This window comes from Lissotriton helveticus, chromosome 3_2, assembly GCF_964261635.1.
Source record: "Lissotriton helveticus chromosome 3_2, aLisHel1.1, whole genome shotgun sequence".
Taxonomy (NCBI): Eukaryota; Metazoa; Chordata; class Amphibia; order Caudata; family Salamandridae; genus Lissotriton; species Lissotriton helveticus.
In genome coordinates, this window is record NC_136062.1 from 333,927,978 (window position 1) to 333,944,153 (window position 16,176).

Consider the following 16,176-nt stretch of genomic DNA (forward strand, 5'->3'; position numbering starts at 1 on the left):
GATGCTTCAGCATGCGATTCTTCGTCTCCATTTCCCTACAGACAATTGGCGCCCCTGTTCTCTTATGGATCGCCTCCAAGTCCTTCACCTCGCCCTCCAGTGCTGCCCGTTTTTCTTTGCGCAAACGGGAGTAAGTTGCAGCTAGCGCAATAAATTCTCCCCTCGCCACCAGTTTCAAGGCCTCCCAAACCGAAGTGAGAGGTGTATCTCCCACCTCGTTTTTGGCAATGTAGTGCACGATGACCTCCCGAATCTTAGCTACCACCGATTCAGACTGAAGTAAGAAGTCCCGAAGGCGCCAACCTGCGGCCGAGGGTCTGAGCCCACTGGAGGTAAGAACTACCGAGATAAGCGCATGGTCCGACAAGGAACGCTGGACTATGTCAGCTGCAGACAGGTGGGGCATAAGGGAGGACGCTGCTATAAAATGATTTAAGTGCACATAGGTCTTATGGGCTGCTGAGTAGTAGGTGTAATCACGTTCCTGGGGGTGGTGAGAGCGCCATACATCGTGCAACCCTCCATCTAACAGCCACTGCCTCCCCCCCCGGGGACAGTGCGCCAGTCTGAGTGGACCGCTGTCCCGACCTATCAGCGTCCGTCTCCATAACAATGTTCAAATCCCCACCCACCAGTACCTGCAAAAGCGCCGATTGTAGGAAGAGCTCCTGATTCGTGTTTGGTGCATAAATTGACCCGATCGTAAACATTATCTTCCCCCACTGAATCCTCACAGCTAAGAACCTGCCTTTACTCTCCACCTCGTTCTTCTTATTAGGCCCCGAAGACCACAGCTGCAGATGGAAATGCCTGTCCACCATGCGTCGGGTATCTTTAGAAAGGAGATGAGTCTCCTGCAGTAGACAGACGTCCCCCTCTGCGCCTTCCAACAAAGACAGGACAGCAGCATGCTTCACCGGGCTGGTAAGGCCCCTGACATTAAGGCTTACCACCTTCCGCGCCTTCCAACAAAGACAAGACAGCAGCATGCTTCACCGGGCTGTTAAGGCCCCTGACATTAAGGCTTACCACCTTCAGTTCCCTACTCAACATAGCCACAAATGATGCAGAACAACAACGCTAAGTGCAACCCTAGAACACGCGTGAACCCAATGCGCCCCCGGATCCCGCTCCAGCCCCTTTCCTGCATCCCCCCCTAGCTGACGCGAGCCCCCAGCCCAACCCCCAAAGCCCCTCCTCCCAGTCCCCCCAGCCCCCCAACCAAGGAAACCCCAAGAACACAAAGCATAACAGTTCAAGAAAAGGGAACAAACGACAGTTCGTGAAATAGGCCCCAAAGGAAGGGGAACATGTCGCCAACCTCCATTCACCCAGTTCCTTATACAGGATTCCCTTCCAGACAAGGACAGAGGAATACTATTCATTTACCTCTTGCGGACAGTCCCCTCTGACGCCAGCTACCGGCCACATTAGGGCCTCTCGAAAGGCCCATGCCTCAAGTGCCCACCGAAGCGTCTGTTATCAGGGCCACAGAGGCGAACGCAGCCTCCCTTTCCAGCAAGCTCGCGGACAGGTCTGGCTTTGCAGCGGGAGCAAGCTTACCAACTCTCTGCCATTCCACGGAATGCCGTTGTCGCCTTCTAGGAGAACTGGCAACATCGGATGAGGGTGTGGGCCGTCCCAACCCCAGGATGTCCATGGCCGCTTCCTAGGACCGGACTTGGATCAGCTTGTGCTTCCATTTGAAGACAAGCCTGAATGGATGCCCCCAGGAATAGGGCACACCCTGCTCCCACAGGTAGTTGGTGACAGGTTTAAATTCCCTCCGTTTCGCCAGGGTAGAGGCTGCAAGGTCCTGAAAAAGTAAAGGGCGGTGGTCGCGGAATTGAAGGGGATTGAAGTTGCGTGCCTTCCGCAGGATCCGTTCTTTAAGCTGAAAGTCATGCACACAGATTATTATATCAGGGGGAGGGGCCTTAGGTCCCCGCGGCAGCCCAACACGATGCACTCGGTCCATTTGGATGTCCTGAAGGACCTCCTCAATCAGGATGTGTTTGAAAAGAGCTTCCACATATTCCCGCAAGTCCGACCGCCTCCCCCTTCCACAGCACCACCCGTATCCGAATGTTGTTGCAGCGGGACCTATTCTCTAAGTCCTCGACATGAGCTTGCAGGTCTAGGTTCTGCTCAGTCAGGCGGATCACATCTTGCTGGAGCCGGTGTATGTCCTCCGCCGTTCCCAAGTCGTGCTCTTCCAATGTCGCGACCCGCTCTCCCACACCATCCACATCCCGTCGCACCTCACGAAGATCAGACGCCAGCTGGGAGCGCAATTCCAAAATGTCCTCCTTGATAGCAGAGAACAGCTCTATCATGAAGGCCTTGGTCGTGGGATCCTCGTTATCTTCCAGCCGCGGAGACCCACCTGCCACCCGCGAGGCAGGCTGCGCCGCTACTTTCGATGCCCCTTCTTTCGCAGTACAAAAGGGGGTGGTGATGGATGGAGCATCTGAACCACTCAAACACTCACACCCAGTCAAAGGATCTGGGTTTGATCCATCACCGTTCTTTAGCTCACTCTGCCACTCCAGTTCAGACATGGCTATATGCAAATCAGTCTGACCCTGTGCCTCATGGGAACAGTCCAGCCCAAACTGCCAAGTCATGCCTTCCCTGGACCGGAAACAAGCTTCCGAGGACCGGTTTCTGGCATTACAGCCGTCTTCAGCCCGGCTTGCTTGAATCCAGTGGCAAAGTGAGCAAGGGACTCACATCTGAGCATACCCTGCCACACTTATGGCGGCCAAAAGCGGTACAAAAGGGGGTGGTGATGGACGGAGCATCTGAACCAATCAAACACTCATACCCAGTCAAAAGATCTGGGTTTGATCCATCACCGTTCTTTAGCCCACTCTGCCACCCCAGTTCAGACATGGCTATATGCAAATCAGTCTGACCCTGTGCCTCATGGGAAAAGTCCAGCCCGAACTGCCAAGCCATGCCTTCCCTGGACCGGAAATAAGCTTCCGAGGACCGGTTTCTGGCATTACAGCCGTCTTCAGCCCGGCTTGCTTGAATCCAGTGGCAAAGCGAGCAAGGGTCCAGGGAAGGCATGGCATGCGTCACCAGGGCTCACACGCCAGTCAACCCGAAAGCCCAGTTTCTAATATTGGTGCCCAGTGGTGGCGATAGGACTTATGTTTGTTCAGTACCATACAGTAATTTGGTGTACACTTCCATCTTATACCTAAGACCACTTTGAATACATTATCCCTGATTAGCCTTTTTTCCGTAAACAAAGTGTATTCTCTCTCTTCCTGGCTCTTATGTCTGTGACCTCACCTGCAAAGATGGAGTTTGAGCTGGCCCACCTGGAGAGCTATACCGTTGCCTAGCTCAAGGAGTTTTGTCAGCAGAAAGGGCTACCCACTAAGAGAAGCACTAAAAAGGCAGAGCTTTAAAAGGCTTAGAGGGCATGAGCAGACCCCAACGCATAATAAGGAGGAAGAGCTGGATAAGAAATAATTAGAGCAGGATCATCAAGAGGGTCTTGTAAGGCAGTCTGGTGAGGAGGGGGTAGCTTACTTTCAGGATTGAACATCCCTCCCCAGGCGGGGAGCAATGTTTCATCCAGGTGTCTGTCCCCAGAGGAGTTGGAGGACAGGAGGGAGAAAAGGAAGCTCAAGTAGGAGCTGGCCTAGTTGAAACTGTCGAAAGCACAAGCATTAGAGGAACAAATGGCTGACCATGGAAACAGAGCAAAAGAAATTGGCTATGGAGGAGAGAAAAGGTTTGGACCATTTGGAACATGAGAGCAGGCTTAAGGAGCTGGGCATCAATGCCAGACAGGAAGAGTTGAGTAGTGATGGTGGCAGCATTTGTCAGTGCCCTCTGGAGACAAGAGGGCCCACATTCCTAAATGTCTGCTGCCTGACTTTGTTGTGGGAGATGATATTGAAAAGTGGCTTATGAGATTGTCTCACAGATGCACTGAATACCTGCAGAAGATTGGGGGGCTAGATTTTGGGGGCCTATTCCTAACAAGGGACAGGGAACCCTACTGGCCCTAGAAAAGGAGGGTAAAATGAGGTTTCCCCCATGAAGGAGGCCCCTATTTGGAAGTATGGTCTGGCCCAAAAATAGTATAAACAAAAGTTCAGGGACAGCCAGATACTAGCCCTACAGACCTGGGTGAATTGTGTTGATTCCTTTTGCAAAGCAGTGGATGGTTGGGTGGAGTGTAGTAAAGTTAAAGGATTATCAGGGGCTGTAAAATATGGTTTCAAAGGAGCACATGTTCAGTCTTTGTTTTGTACATTTGCATCAACACTTGATTGAGAGTATGATCCATGACCCCAGGGATCTTTCTAAGGAGACTGACCACTGGGTCAGCACCAGGGCCCAGAAGAACGTTTCTCTGGGGATCACCCTGAGGATGGGCAGTGTCCCAATCAGAAGCAGGAAGGGGCGATAGAAATAGCACAAGAATTTCTCTAAAGAGCTGAAAACGTGTTCCTCAGGTCAGGACTCCTATCCTCCTACTGAGAAGAAGAGATGGTTCCATGATAGTAAGTCTTCAGAAAAGGCACCCTCTAAGTTCTATGAGTGCCACCAGCAAGGGCACTTCATGAGGCATGGCAAGTGTCCGTTCGGGTACAGCTCAGGTTCCGTGGTTTTTGGGACCGGACTCCATTTTGTTTTGCGTTGCTCGAGACGCCATTTTGTGTTGCATGGGCCTCGTTGCTCATGTACATATTAACGTGGGCCTTTTCGACTTGCGAGTGAACTGCAAGATGCTGACCCCTTCACCTGAAACTGACCCTTCCATGAAGCTAGTTTCGTTAGCTGATCGTAATCTGGGAATCCAATCATTGTTCAGGATATTGTTAGTCTTTAGTTTCTTGCACATATCTTATCTTACTCTATATCTGAATTGCTCTTTTCTTTATGTCTTTTCATTACATGGGCAGTGCTTTCAATTTTGGGTTTGTCCGGCTTTTGGTAATCGAATTTGGGACAGTCCTAATAATTAACTTATGGCGTTGGTACAATGTAAAGTGATCTTTTTGGAATGTGATAATGTATAGAAATGTGTTTCTATTGGTCAGAATTTGCCGCAATGGGTGTGCATTTGTAATGGGTTGAGACTGTGCATAAAAGAAGATGTCTTGCTCTACGAAAATTGAGCAGTTTCCTGAGTTGTACACCATGTAGTATTGCTTGGTTTACTGTTACTAGCTGCAGCTAATAAATTTGATCTCTGACGCCACCTAGAAGTATTCCGTGTCTCTGTATGCCAAGACAGGTGAATCCGAAGACTTCGGGAGTGTCCCTGGCACCGCTGGGTTCTAGGAAAACCCGGTTCTTCACAGCCCCCCACTAGTGGGCAGTTACTGGGGTTGGCTACTGCAGCACTTGGCAAAGAGATTGCCCTAGATAGAATAGGGAACAGAGTAGAGATTACCCGAGTGTCCCTGGGTGACAGAGGGATGGTACAGAGAACGCACATGCCAAGTAATACTAGGAAGTACAGGCAGTTGGTCACTATCAAGGAGCAGAGGGTGGAAGCTCTGAGAGACACTAGAGACAGCATGACAAAATTCAGTAGTCATCTGGTGACCTCAGAGTCGGTATTCCCTAATGTATATCACCAAGTTATTGCAGGAGACAACAATGAAAGTCACTATCCTCTGGCTCTGGTTTCCTTAGAATAGTGGGGGGTCTCCGGTTCCTTGAGGGTAGCTTTGAGTCTGTCCATGCCTGTGGATTGTCTGCTGGTAAATGATCTACAGCATACTCCCTGGAAGAAGGTGGAGCCCAGGTCCCACTTGGAGATGTTAAGGTTGCCTTAGGGACTGTGCCTGACCTCACAGCCCATGTCAGCCTAAGAGGGTAGCCATTACAGTAATGGGTTTACCCAATGGGTCCTGGACCTGGATGTTTACAGTAGTTTTTACGTATGTAAATGGGTGCCCCACGGAGGAACGTACGAAGAGGGAAAAGTGCTCTAGTGTGTAGTGGTGAGGGAAAGGAAAGGTATTTTAAAAAAGATGATACAATTCTAAAAATGAGGACAGGTTCTCAATCACCGTCCTTTTTGGCCTAGCCACAGATGCAATTTAAACAGTATTTAACACAATTCTCTAAATCGAGATATATATTCCCAATGCGGCACGAAGAGTATGAAGGATGGGAGTCCAGGCCGAAAATGTAAAGGGGCGTCGACGTTTTGACCTGACTTAGGGACATGTAGGTAAGTTACACCTTGGCCATGCGAGACTTCATCAGGACAGACTGGGGCAACCAGAAGATTTGACAGGGCTTCATATTCCCCTAAGGAAGTTAATGAATAAAGTAAAGCTGTTGCACTAATGGGCTCAAAGTACATGAGAGGGCATGTTAATAAAGGCTTACCCCCTGGGAGATTCACGACCAGCGTTGAATCCAATTTCTTGTATTGTTCACTGATGTGATATCTGGAATGTAATAGGGGTTTTATATTAGCCCAGTAAAAACCATGCGGGTGAGTTAAAGGCCGCAATTGCACAGGTATACCAAGATTACCGGTATGTTCCAGACGGGTCAACCTGTACAAGTGAAGGTAGGTCCAATTAGTTGGGACATACCTCATCAAGGCTTGAAACAAATTCCAAGCTGTTAGGAAATCGGAACTTAGTTTAGTTGTGCTAATTATAAGGTTGTACTTCATAATTATAGCAGATGGCATAGTTTTACAGTATTGCAGATTACACAGTATATGGAATACAACATTACAACCGATTGTTAGGTGTTAACATATTTCAAAAGACACTTGTGGCTGCAGCGTTTCGATTATATTAAAGGTGGTGCAGTAAGCAGAGTGATCTGAGGACATGGTTTGGAAAGTACTATAAAAACGATTTTTACAGTGGCCTAGTGGTATGGCTGAGAAGAGGTAAGGACAGTGATCCTACAGGATCAAGATAATGGTGCACTTGTAACTGTGTGAGCACAGTTGCAACAAAGGCACACACTGGTGGATGTACCGGGTACAATACAGATACCTGTCTGCTGATCTCCTCCATTATATTTACACCCTTGGAGACCGTATCCAGAGAGTGTATCCATTTGCACTCGCATTTGTTGAGTATGCTGCCTAAGTCATCTCCTCTAGGGTTGGGCCTTACTTTTTCAATAATCCACCACCTCAGACTATCAGCCTCATGTTCAAAGGTGGTGAAGTGGTCCACTAACGGTGCTCCTTGCACCTTGTACCGCATGCGGCTGCAATGCTGTAGGATGCTGCATTTTACCCTCTGTACTGTCTGTCCTATATAAAGAAAACCACAAGGGCAACTGATGGCGTAGATGACGCCAGACGTATTGCAGTTGCTGTGTTCTTGTAATGTGTATGTCTGAGCATTGTGGGTGAATTCAGTAAGTTCTATAGTCATGGGACAAGCTTTACACACATCACATTAGTGGTGACCTCTGACAGGCAGAATACTCCAGAGGGTAGTCTGGCGAAGGATGCGTGTGGTGGGTAGGAGTGATTTGACCAAGTGATTCCTAATATTCTTGCCGTTCCTAATTGTGTGTAGAAGGGGGGCATATTACCCAGTTTGTCGGCTACAGGTGCCAATGTTGGTTTATTGTTTTCTTAATGGCACTGCTCTTGATATTGAAGGTAGTAACACAAACCAAGCAGTCTTTTGGGTTTAGGGACCAGTAGGTGCTCCCTATGGTTATGCCAGGCCCGTTTACGTGCCTTCTTTAGGAGTCTGATGGGATATCCATGCTCATTAAGTCTTGCTAACAGTCCCGCAGATTCATCAAAGTAATCCTCTTAGTGCAGTTCCTCCGCAACCTCAGGAGTTGGCCGAAGGGCAAATTGTCCCTGAGGTTGCGGGGGGTCGTGGCTGGTGTACCTCAAAAGTGTGTTTCGTTCGCAATTTTTTCAGTAAAGGCTGGTACATAGCTTCCCTGATTCAGATTTTATCTGTACGTCCAAGAAGTTAATGGAATGCCTGTCGGACTCTAGTATGAATTGGATATCTAGGAAGCAGGTGTTATGCCAGTTGTGGAAGGCTACCAGTTGTTCCTCACTTCCTTCTCAGAGTTTCAGGACGTCGTCTATATAGAGTCGCCATATTGTTATGTGGTCATCGAAACGTTTGTGATCATTGAGGACAAATTGATGTTCATACTCACTCATGTAGATGATGGCTAAATTGGGGGTGAAGCTTAGAGAGTACAGGGAATTAATCCTGGTTGAACAGCCAAGTCTTGCCTGCTTTCCTAAAAATGGTTTGGCAAGGTGTTCCAGAGCATGGCAGCCCTGAGTGAAAAGAGTCTCCCCTCAAGCCGGGCTTTCCTAACTCGTGGGGTGTAGAGCAGGTTCAAGAAACCTGATCAGAGAGAACAAGGCTGTTTATTTGGGCCAAGCCTCTTCTTCAAATAGCAGGGGCAGGATACTAGGAATGCCCAGAAGGCTAAGGTTAGGGCCTTAAATGTCATTCTATTGGTGACCGGCAGCCAGTGCAGTTCCCTGAGATGGAAAGAGATGTGCTGCTTAAATGGGACGTGTTTAATCAATCTTACGCACGCATTTTGGACCATCCGTAATTTCTTAATCTGGTATGCTGGGAGGCCTAAATACAAGCAATTCGCGTAATCCAGACGAGAGGTTACTGATGCATGGACCACCTTCCGGCGGCAGTTGTCTGGGAGAAGCTGTAGAATTTTACGCAAGTTTCTCAAACTTGACAAAGCATGCACCTGTCACCTGTTGAATTTGGGGCGAGAAACATATGCTCGCCTGCCATTTTACACCCAGGTTTTTTACGCAGTCTGCTGGGGTGGGAGGGCAGCCCATTTCCTCCGGCCACCAGAGGTCTGCGGTGGGGGTTGGCTGTTACCGAAGAACAGCACCTCCATTTTGTGGGCATTCAGCTTGAGTTTGTTATTGTTCATCCATTGAGCTATATCTTATAAGCAGCTCTTAAAATTCTCAAACGAGGCACTCGACAAATCTTTAAAAAGAAATACCAACTGGGTATCATCGGCGTAGGAAATCGCCTTCACCCCCAGTTGGCAATCAGTGTAGATAATGGGGCCAAATAAATTTTGAAGAGCAGTGGGCTAAGGGCCGAACCTTGTGGGACCCCACACCATAGGGGCTTACGATTGGATTGGTGTGGTTGGCGCGCCACTCTCTGTGTGCGCTTATTAAGAAAATATTTAAACCACCGCAAAACTGTGCCTTCAATCCCCAACTCCTGAAGGCGCTGGATCAGGATGGAGTGGTAACCATATCAAATGCTGCTGATAGATCCAGGAGCACCAGCATGACAGATGCCCCTGAATCTAACTCCAGCCTGATTGAGTCTGCCACCTCAATTAGCGGGGTTAACATGCTGGACCCCGCATGGAACCCAGATTGTGTATCATGCAAGATAATGTAGCTCTCAATAAAATTGGCTAATTGCTTCTGAACTATTTTTTCAAGCATCTTAGCTGGTGCCGGTAATAGAGAAATTGGTTCATAATTACGGATTTCACTTGAATCCACATTTGGTTTCTTCTTAAGAGGGAGGAGCGTTTGCATGCTTCCATAGATCCAGAAATATGCCTGTGGTCATGGAGTTGTTCCATATTTCAGACAGCATCTGAGAGGAGGAGTTGGCTAACTCCTTCCCAAGTTTCAGAGGAGAAGGGTCCTCAGGAGATCCTGACTTGCACCCCTTGATAGCCACCAGAGCCTCCTTCTGTGAAATCAAAGTGAAATTTGAGAGAGGAGGCCAGGAGTTTTTTCTTAATGCTATGTCAGATTTAACTGTTTCACCTGGGGTAGAAAAGGAGTTGTAAATTTTCCTGATTTTGTTATCGAAGAAATCTGATATTTCCTTGCATAAAGCCAATGAGGGTTGGACCCCGATCAGCAACTCGCGAGGTTTAAGAAAGGCATTTACAACTTTAAAAATAGCTTTGTTGGGTTTATTGGCCTCCTCAATGCATTTGGCTATGTAATCTCGCCTGGCTTTCTTTATTGATTTATGCATTTCTTTTAATGATATTTTATATGTGGCTTTCACTAAGCTGTAATAATCCACTCTCCACTTTCTCTCAAGCTGCTTACATCTGCTTTTCATGTTCCTCAGCTTCTCCGAGAACCATGGGGCGGGAGGTGATTTTCTAAAAGATTTCATAGTTTTAGAAAGTGCCGGTTGGCTGTCTAGCAGCACAGGGTCTAGAAACTCAGCTATGAGCTTTTTCCAGTTCCTTTTCACAAAATTACGAGAGCTACTTGGAAGATGGGATTTGGCCAGGTTGAAGGAAAAGGGCACAAGGAAGTGATCAGACCGCACCAGCTCTCTCTGGGCTTTGCTTTTAAGAGACGGTATGTTAGAAAAGACATGGTCCAGGATGTGCCCTGCTTTATGAGTGGGTAAATTAACAGCTAGGGGTAGATTGGCTTCTTCGCGAAAGGAAACTACCTGCCTGGCTTACGAGCAGGAGGTGTCATCTACATGCACATTAAAACCCTCCAGTACAGTAAAGTTAGAGAATAAAAGCGATTTCTGCACAATGTAATTGCAGAGTTCTTCGTGAATGTGGGGTGGGTAGTCAGGAGGTCTGTAAACTAACAGGCCTGCAAAGGAGATTGTGGGGTTCATCTTAATACCAAAATTAAGGCCATCAATCATGCCCATATTTGTCACTGATGAACATGCAATCTCTCAGGAATCTTTCACAATAATAATTGCCACTCTCCATCCTCTTTTTTCACCCTGCCTATTCGCACAGCATATTTCGAAACCCGCCGAATAGCAAGTGCCACAGCAGTGAGAGCCTCATCTTTCAGTCAAAAACATGATCTCATACTCCATCTCAGCCAGAAGTAGCCAAAGATCCTCCGCATGTTTAGACAGGGATCTACAGTTAATTAAGCATGCCCTAATGTTATCCTTAGGCTCACTCTGCCCTCTTACTGCAGCTATGGAGTCACCGTGTGCTCCAGCCTCAACTGGTGCCCACTCGCACTTCGAGCATGGGCTTATGGGCCGATCCTGTCCCGAAAGACAAGTATGTCATGTGGTGCAAGAGTTTGCCTTCAGGGGGGTAGTACGTGTTTGGACCACTGAATTAAAACCGTTTTGCTGACAAAACGGGCAGCATGGCTGGCGCTGCGCTGCAGGCGGGCTTGCCTTTGGCACGTCTTTGGATACACATGCTGCTTAAGAGCTGCCCCCAACCGTAAGTGCTAGTGTTGAGGGGCGGAGCCTCATCCCTCCACGCAATCAGCACTCAGCTGCGGTGGAACGGGGACCGGCCCGGCAAGAAAGTACAAATGCAGGTAGGTACAGATTAAAAGCAGAATCGCAATGCCAAATTCAGTACTTTAAAAAAAAAACGTTAATTAAATCAAATAAACAGGAGCACCCCCTCTGTAGCGTGATACCGCCTGCAACATCGGTGACCTAGCCTTACGGCGTGCTGCCACCATTCGCTGCTCGGCCAAACACACCTGCTGCTTAAGAGCTGCCCCCAACCGAAGTGTTAGTGTTGGGGTGCGGAGCCTCGTCCCTCCAAGCAATCAGCACTCAGCTGCGGTGGAACGGGGACCGGCCCGGCAAGAAAGTACAAGTGCAGGTAGATACAGATTAAAAGCAGAATCGCAATGCCAAATTCAGTACTTTAAAAAATAAGTGAATTAAAACAAATAAACAGGAGCACCCCCTCTGTAGCGTGATGCCGCCTGCAACATCGGTGACCTAGCCTTACGGCGCGTTGCCACCACCTAGTTGCTGATGATGGGTCGGAAGAGGAGAGTGAACCGCTCCTCAACCTCCTTTTTTCTAAGGGAGGGTGCCACCCTCTCCTTTACACTGACCCATGCCAACAGAGAGACTGCTGCCGGTTGCTGGCACAGTTTCCTTTTTACTCCCCCTTACCTCAGGACTCACTATATTGTGTACTGATACTGGTGCCTGTGAATAATACTATTTACAGGTTGTCTAACAAGATGAAATCCAGCATTAAGGAGGGGGTCTCTAAGATGCTGGTGTTAGGGGTTATTGAGCATTCAAACACCCCTTGGTCCAGCCCCATTGATATTAGTCCCCTAGGCTACCCCTCCAGGTATCACAAACGAACTTAGGTTCTGTGTGGAATACACTCCCCCCAAACTGTTACCCTCATTATTCGGTTAGGAGCTGCCAAGTTCCTCAGTAAATTTGACTTAATATCTGGGCACTGGCATGTAGCCTTGATCAAGGGGGGCAAAGATAGGTCTGTATTCTCTATCACAGAAAGACACTTCCAGTTCTGGGTAATCCCCTTTGGGTTGTAGAAGACCACTGCCACCTTCCAGAAGCTGGTCAACTAGGTCTTGGTTGACTTGGAGAACTTCATTGCAATGTACCCATATGACACTGTGGTCTTCAGTTCTAGCTGGGAGGACCTTAAGGAAGTGTTTCAGGCTCTGCAGAGGGCAGGCCTGACTATAAAAGCCAGTAGTGCCAGATAGGACAGGGTTCAGTGGTATACTTGGAACACCAAGTGGGAGAAGGCAAAGTGCACCTCCTCGAGACCAAAATTAAAGGCATTCTGGCTTTGGAGCCCTCCCCAAGATCTAGACAGAGATGAGATCCTTCTCAGGCCTTACTGGTTATTACAAGAGATTTGTTGCCTTGATAGAGCTGACTACTAAGAAGCAGCCTGGGCAGGTGATTGGGATGAGGCATGCCAGATTGCTTTCAACACCCTAAAGGAGGCCATGTGGTCAGCACCTGTGCCTAAGGCCCCTGACTTTTTTGAGAAATTAATTCACTAAGTTCAAATCTCAACATGATTACGTTTTCTTAGCCTGCCTTAATAAAAACACAACTACCGACAGTCAGAGCCCCATTTGTCTCTAGAGCACTACAAAAAGTCCAACCAGAGTAGTACAGACACTCCCATGAAGAAAGTGTCATCTCTCTCGGGCTCAGTAGAGTATGACGCCAGCCTCCTTGACAGATGGATCTGGAACACCACCAATAAACAAGCACTGGTGGTCAAAAGTTGACCGTAAAGAAATAACCCGTCTAGACCCTGGTTCATAGACAGCCTCAGGCCAGAAACGAAATGTTGTAGAAACCGTGGAAAGACAATGGTGGAAAGAATATAATACTATTTACAAGGGCATATATAAGGCAGCTCTTACAAAATGTTATGCTGAAGTTAAAATAGCTAAGCACTTGGAAGGAAGGATAAAGGGAGCGGGTATGAAAGCAAGGGAAATCTGTAAAGCTGTAAAAAACTTGAAGTCCCCGGAAGTCTGTGCCAGAACCCACTATCCTTCAGTAGATTGGTGTGATCAGCTGGCTATCAATTTTTAAAATACGATTCTAATCAGCCACTCCAGTTTGTCCTCCGGCTCTCAGCTAGAAGAATGTTTGCTGGACATATTGCAATCTAGTGCTGTCACTACAACTAAAGCTACACTTTCAAGCTTCCAGCACATCCTCTTGAAGGGCTCTTTAGCAGCCATATGCAACCTTAATTCTGGATCACTTTCAGATCCTTGCCCTCCCAACCTGTTTGCACTGGTTGCAATTTACCATCAACGCTTTTGCAAATAAGTTGCTTAATGCTTCGTTTTCTCACCTGGAAACAGGCTAAAATCTTGCGCCAGCTAAAGATACCTTCAGCAGACCTTGGAGAGCAGACCAACTATAGGCCTAAATCTCTGCTATTGGAAACTAATAACTTGCTCAATCCTAGCTACTCTGGCTTTAGATCCAATGTCAGTACGACAATTGTGCTATTGGAGGTGACGGACTGTACCAGGGCCCCATGGATGGTGGTGGAAAGGCGGTGCTGATTATATTAGATCTGTCTCATCAAAACTCCAAACCGAGCACACTGAAAAGTCCAAAGTCAATAATGTCATTGAACACAAGTGTTATTGTTGTCCACTTTTAATCCAGAGAATTAAGTCTGGGTCTATTATTATTCAATTCTTTTAAAGACAATTCAGATTCATTACAAAGCACAAAATTAGTCCATTTCACGTAACCAGCGTATATTTCTTCAGTTTTAGTTACTTGATATAGCCAACGCGTCTGTCGTCATTTGATAAATCATACCTCAAGCTCTTCGGGGCTGTTTAGAACCATAAAGGCCTCAAGAACTATATCCGTATGCTCAAATTGCCATCATGTCGGAGTATAACCAAGTTGCGGTACATAGTCACTGTAAATAAATTTGATCTCAAAATTATTAACAGTGAATACTTAGCACAACTTGGATTAATTTTGTTCTCTTCTTGAAGAGATAATTAGGGTTGCATTGGTAAACAACCTTTCCTTTCCTAGCAGCACCACTACTACTTTGTTCGGTCTGCATTCCCCAATACACAGTTCAGACGCCCCGAGCTGTTCTTATATCTAGTTACCAAGAGTATGAATAAATGTTAGATCTGTCAGCGGCCTTTGACATGCCTCCCCACTCTAGATTTTTAGCACATCTCCAATCTATTGGGCCAATTTGGTCAAGTCTTGGACTGGCTTGCCTCCTTTTTGGAGGGCAGAGAACAGGAGGTATGGATCCCCCCCTTATCTTAAGGGGCTTGCATACTGACAGTGGGAGTTCCCCAGGGCTCTGCCCTGAGCCTAACACTATTGAATGTGTGTCTCACAGCACTTGCCCGGCTGGTTAAAGCCCTAGAGGCAAAAGTGAGATTCTATACTGATGACACTCAGCTGCTATTCTCTTGCGGTAAGGGAGAAAAGATCATGGACAAATCATTTAAAGCCTACCATACAGTTGTATTCCACTGATTGGTCATACACCAACTAAAATGTAACACAGACAAAACCAAATTTCTATTCTTCGGTAATAATCCCCCAGAAACACGGCAGACATTTTGGGTTTAAGATGCCCCACCCCCAGTTCCACGGGGATACAGTTAGGAATCGGGGTATCAAATATGATAACTGTGTATCATCTACTTTGAAAAAAACAAGAGACAAGAGGTGTTTGGCAAAACAGGAACTGTTTGTTTTATTAAACATAGCGGCCGGTAGAACAGATACAGACTCAGGGTCTGAGGACTGTCTGAATTTACAATCAGTTTGCATACTGAATAAATACAGTTTTCATCAGGTTGTAAAGTTCTCCTGGGAGCTATATGAGAGGACAAATGCTGGTTCCTTCCCTTAGAGTGATAAATTAATGGTCAAATGGTCACTATAGGTGGGCCTCAACCTTGCATGGACACAATGTGGCCAGTGGATAACGTGTCCAGATGTTAGGCAAGGGCAGCACGTGTTTCACTGTGTTTGCTGTGTTCTGATTGGCTATATGTTCCTAACTAATGTGGGAGCTGACTTTATGGTGTTTTGGGAGCATGCCTACAACCATGTCTGCTTTATTGGGGTCATTCTCCCTTGCCCATTGTAATGTCACTGCGCCTATTAGCGGGATTGACCTAGGGTTTCCTCTTTGTGCAGTTATCCGCTAGCTTAATGCCATCCCACCTGTGACCTATAAATCAGTAACCCCGGCATTGGGTCTTAGTGCTTGCCTGACTTTTTGTTTGGGAGTCTGGTTTATGTGTAATTCACAATGGGTGGTTTTGTTAATAAGGATGTGATTTCATGTTCACAATTGAATGTATAGATTTCCATATTAACACTATTGTTTTCCATATTAACATTTACCCCTCTAGTTGATTCTTCAACTACACTATCTAACTTATGCATTTGCACAATAATTTTATTAGGCTTGTGCTGTACCCCTTGCTCTCTTTTGACTATGTAAACCTTTCTAGTTACTTAAATGCTACCTAATTTGAGGACTGCGTTTTTACAGAAGTTGATCCCCATTTGTGCAGCCCCATGTCGCTAGAAACACAATGATAACTGGCAACAATGATTTGCACAATCCAAAAATGCATTCTGTGATCCAGGAAAACCAATTGGAAAACAACTCCCGCTCAGGGGCAACTTCGTCCTCAAACTTGTCTCTTTGTAAATTGTGCAATGCTTGGATGGAAAGTGTCAGGAGGCCGTACCGATCTTGGAACACACCCCTCCCTCCATTACAGTCATTGAGTCAAATACATATCGGTGCTTTATCACCATGAGACGGATTGCTCACAGTTCTTCCATCATTCAATTGAGGTCAGGCTCAGTGATGTGCATCATTTGAAGCATCTCCCACTGAGCAATTTGAAGCCAGACGGCATTA